Below are 4,465 nucleotides of genomic sequence, written 5' to 3' on the forward strand. Positions count from 1 at the left end.
TGGATGATTTGATCACGTGGAAAACATCAAGCTCTGCTACGCGCTTTGTTTTGAAGTCATCGTAAGAATGGATCTAGGCCTACAGTACAGTGCTAGTGCACTAATCCTAATTTTTTACTGATCAGTAAACGTGGTAAACTTCAAGATAGGTCTCTCTTGGACATGCAGTCCGACAAAGATGACTGGAAAGTGTATATGACTACTAGGCGCACTGCCATATCTGGGAAGCTGTGCAGAGTGCAGAATTGTCGTCACTTAGGCCATAGTTGAAACGACATACATGAAGAAGATATTCGGGCATTACGATTATTGTTACTGTTAGGCGACATGAAACATGTGTGTATAGAACGTCTCCCTTTATGTAATTCATTAACTCATCCAGAAAAGCTCATCGTCATCTAAGCTCAGTGGACTTTTCCCAAACGTTTCAAACCAGAGAGTGAGTAAGTTGACAGATCTGTAGCTACGGCCATTTTTGTAGAGCTAGAGTTAAATATGACTTTTGTAAACCCCCCCCCCCCCCCCATAAAAAGCATCCTTCTGCCCATAGGTAAAAAAGACAAAATCGTGATTTCAAAATCCTTTTTGTCTTTTAACAGTCACATGAAGTTGGAGTCAATCTCACAACTTCCTGAAATCTAGACGAAAATGGTAACATACCGAGTAGGACATGTAGGAAGCATGATGATGTGTTGTGTACTGATGGGGAAAAACTGCAAGGAAGCATATCTGGGTTATTTACAATGCCTGAGAATAACAGAAATATTGTAGGAGTTCAAATCATGCTTCCCAGAATCATACTAAGGTTGATGTAGGGATATATGGAGAAGAAAATCCTTTTAAAAAATCTGATGAGGCAGAGTTGTCCCTAAGACTCAGGGGCCGGGGAATTTCCTGCCTATAATGATATAATCCCCCAGTTATTGAAGCATCTTCAAGTAGTGTAAATTCTAATTTGTCCCCCAGGGGTAGGATTGGGCTGCAATGGCCAATCTGAATTTTATATAAGAAATTGAGAATATATAGGAAAAATCTTTTAAAGTCTTCTTTTTCAGCACAGCAAAGCCATGATTAATCATATATTTATAAAAGCATCTTCAGATTTAAGTTTGCTTAATCATGACACCTAGGGATATGATGGGGCTAGGGCCACAATATATTAATTATCTTAATTTTACATAGGAATATACTCAGAAAAAATCCGCTGATAAAGAACAGAAGGGCCATAGTTACTCAGGTGAGTGTTGTGACCTATGAACCTTTTGTTAAATTTTTTTGGAGTAGGTCCATTCCTATGTAACTATTACCTTACCTATGTTGCGCCTGCATAGTAAACCTTTAGTGTTGTTTAAAATGTATATTTCATAGTTATGTTTTCGATATAGGACTAAGATGCATGTTTACCCTTGGTACAACAAACATCTGTGCTTAATTTTTATTACATGGATTACGTTTACCTTCAGTGCATATTTAAGCATATGTTCCATTCTAGTGTCTTTAGAATTATTATGATTAATTAGAAGTCTTGTAGTACTCAACATTAAAAGATTTATTTATTACCGGGATTTCGTTATATGACAACTGGAAATGCATAAGATTCAGTAATTGCGGAAACTTTATGGTAGAAATGAATATATCCGGATTGTTAGCAGACATAGTTTCTGAATGTATAACTCTAGAAATAATAAGCTTAAAATAATTATAAAATTATAGATATATAAAATAAATCTTTTGGAGTATTATAAGTAGGTTGGATAATCCTAGTTTATTGATAAAAATATTGTTTTTGGAGTTTTACATTTTACATATGACGTAGTCGCTGCATCACTGCGTCACAGTATAAAAGCAGCAAATTTGTAGCAGCGTTGTCAGATCTCCTCCAGAAAAATAAAGAAAAAGTCGGTGTTGGTCGGTGCCAGTAAAGTTTAAGGTAAATTCATATTTTAGATAAGTTAGAAAAAGTTTCAAACCTTCTTAGCCTATTTAGAAATAGTAAATTAAAATGTAAATTCTTTAGAAAATATTTGAGAATTTTTATTAGCTTTAAAGTATTCAGATATTGACTACTCGGTGTGAGATTCTGAACCAAAGTTTGTTTCTTAAATTATTAGATAAAATTTTAGTATTATTGACTGTGCAAGTTCAGAATAATTAATTCCGTTTTTATTGAGATTTAGCTAAAGTTAATTTACAGTGTAGTTTGGCACCGGCGGCACCGAACACCGGGTAGCACCGTGCACCTGGTCGCACCGAGCATCGAGTAGTCCCGAGCACCGAGTAGTATATATTTAGACCATTCTAAGTTGCATAGGTTATAAATGATGGTTGGCATTGGCACAAGAACTTTCCTATCTACGCATGACATGCTAGCATAGGATGGGGGGTGGACTTTTTGTTATTAAGAAGTAGAAATTTGGATTTCAGATATAATTCTGATTACAGTATCAGAGTTCCTGATTGTGCCTGTATAGTTATACCTAGTAGTAGCAGCAGATAGCACCGAACATCTTGAAGCTCCGGAAACCGAAAAGTAGTACAGAACACCTAGTAGCACCGGAAACCTTGTAGGCTTGTAGCACCGGAAACCGAGTAGCACCGAACAGCCTCGAGCACCGAGAAGCACCGAGCACCGTGTATACGTAGCACCGAGCTCCGCGGAAGTTCGGCAGTATACTTAATATTGAAGAGACATTTTAAATATTTATTGAACTTTATTGTCTTTGATGCTATAATAAATATATGTACTGATGCTATAATAAATATATGTATTAACTGTTTATATATATTTCTTTTCTTTATTAAAACTAGGTACCTTCGAACCCACTATTGTAACGTGCCTCATAGGTACTGAGTTGATGTAAAATTACACGTTACAATTGGTGGCAGCGAATTTATTTAAATTTACTTATAAAACCCAAAACGTTACACCTATTAGGCTATTACAAACTTGCATGGATGATGCATTTAAAGGACATTGTATTTTTCTAAATTATTTGAAATTAAAAGCATAAAACGGAATTAATTTTTTTCAGCATTTTTCGTAATTAAGCTGTATTTGTGGTTGATAACTCCATAAATAGTGTGCTTATTCTCATCTCTTTATCACTGAATTGTTGCCTATGACGTCAGAGCAGTATTTTGCAGAAAATTGACTGATATATGAATATTGTCGTATTTGAATTTCAACTTTCAATATCTCTTAAAATATGCTTTCAACATTGTTTATCTTATTCAGTATTTTAATAAATAAGGTTGTAGATAATATTTTTCACAAAATTACGATACTTGAAAGATCATGCGATAAGTCCTTTTAGGATGAACACTACCTGACCTGCTTCGGATGCTGGATCTGACCTATATTTTTTCAGATGAGTGAATATTAGTCCTATCAGAAAAAAATCAGCATGGATGAAGTAGCTAGGGATGGCCCACTACCATGCTTGCTTCGGATGCTGGATCTGACCTACATTTCTCAGAAGAGTGTCGAGGTTAAAGTTTTTGGAGTAGGTCCATTCCCAAATAACTCTTAAGCCCTTCCTGGGCCCTATGATGGATGATGTATCTAGGGATGCACTTTATAGGTGAGTGTCCAGGATATTTTTGGAGTAGCTATGTAACTACACAACCTGTTATATTACTAAAATTTGTATGGATGAAGCAACCAGAGATGAACATAATGGACTTGCTTCAGATGCTGGATCTGGCCTACATTTTCTGGATGAGTGAATAGGTTTAAGTTTTTTTAGCAGGCTTATTCCCATGTAGCTATAAGTCCTACTTATACCAACCTTGCATGGATATTGATATCAGGATGCACACTAATTAGATAAAATTTGTGTGAGATTTGCCTTACTTATAGGTAACATTTTTGATTACCTATGTAATAACTAAACTTATGACAGGAATTTTAGAAATCATCTTATTTTTGCATTTTCAGTAATGTCATGGCAAAGCTGAAAATAAATGTCACTAATAATTTCATCCCTAATATTGGCTGAGAAAATAAAAAGAGTTACCACTTACATGTAAGTTGCTTAACTTTTTACACTAATAATAAATGGCCACTTTTAAAATAAGATTGCTAAACTTGCCTGTCACAAGAATAGCCTGTTATATATTATATTTGAGTTTATTTCATAAGATCTTGGCACAGAGTATCATTGGGTAAAGGGGATTCAAGTTTTTTTTTAATTGAAGGGCCACACCTTCTTCAAAGGGGAGATAATTAAGAAATAGTGAAAATTGGGAGGAGTTATTGAATCTTCTTGAGAACCACCGGGCCAGAAAAGATGAAACATATGTGAAAGCTTTCTGGGAAATTGTAGATTCAAGTTTGTTCAAATCATGACTTCCCAGGGGCAGGGTGGGGCTACTATGGGCTATCAAAGTACATAGTAAAAATCTTTAAATTTCTTCTTCTCAGGAATAGCAAATTCATGATTAATCATATTTACATGGAAGCATC

This window comes from Saccostrea echinata, unplaced genomic scaffold (genome assembly GCF_033153115.1).
Source record: "Saccostrea echinata isolate AGI-Se365-2 ecotype Australia unplaced genomic scaffold, CSIRO_AGI_Sech_v1 ptg000053l, whole genome shotgun sequence".
NCBI lineage: Eukaryota > Metazoa > Mollusca > Bivalvia > Ostreida > Ostreidae > Saccostrea > Saccostrea echinata.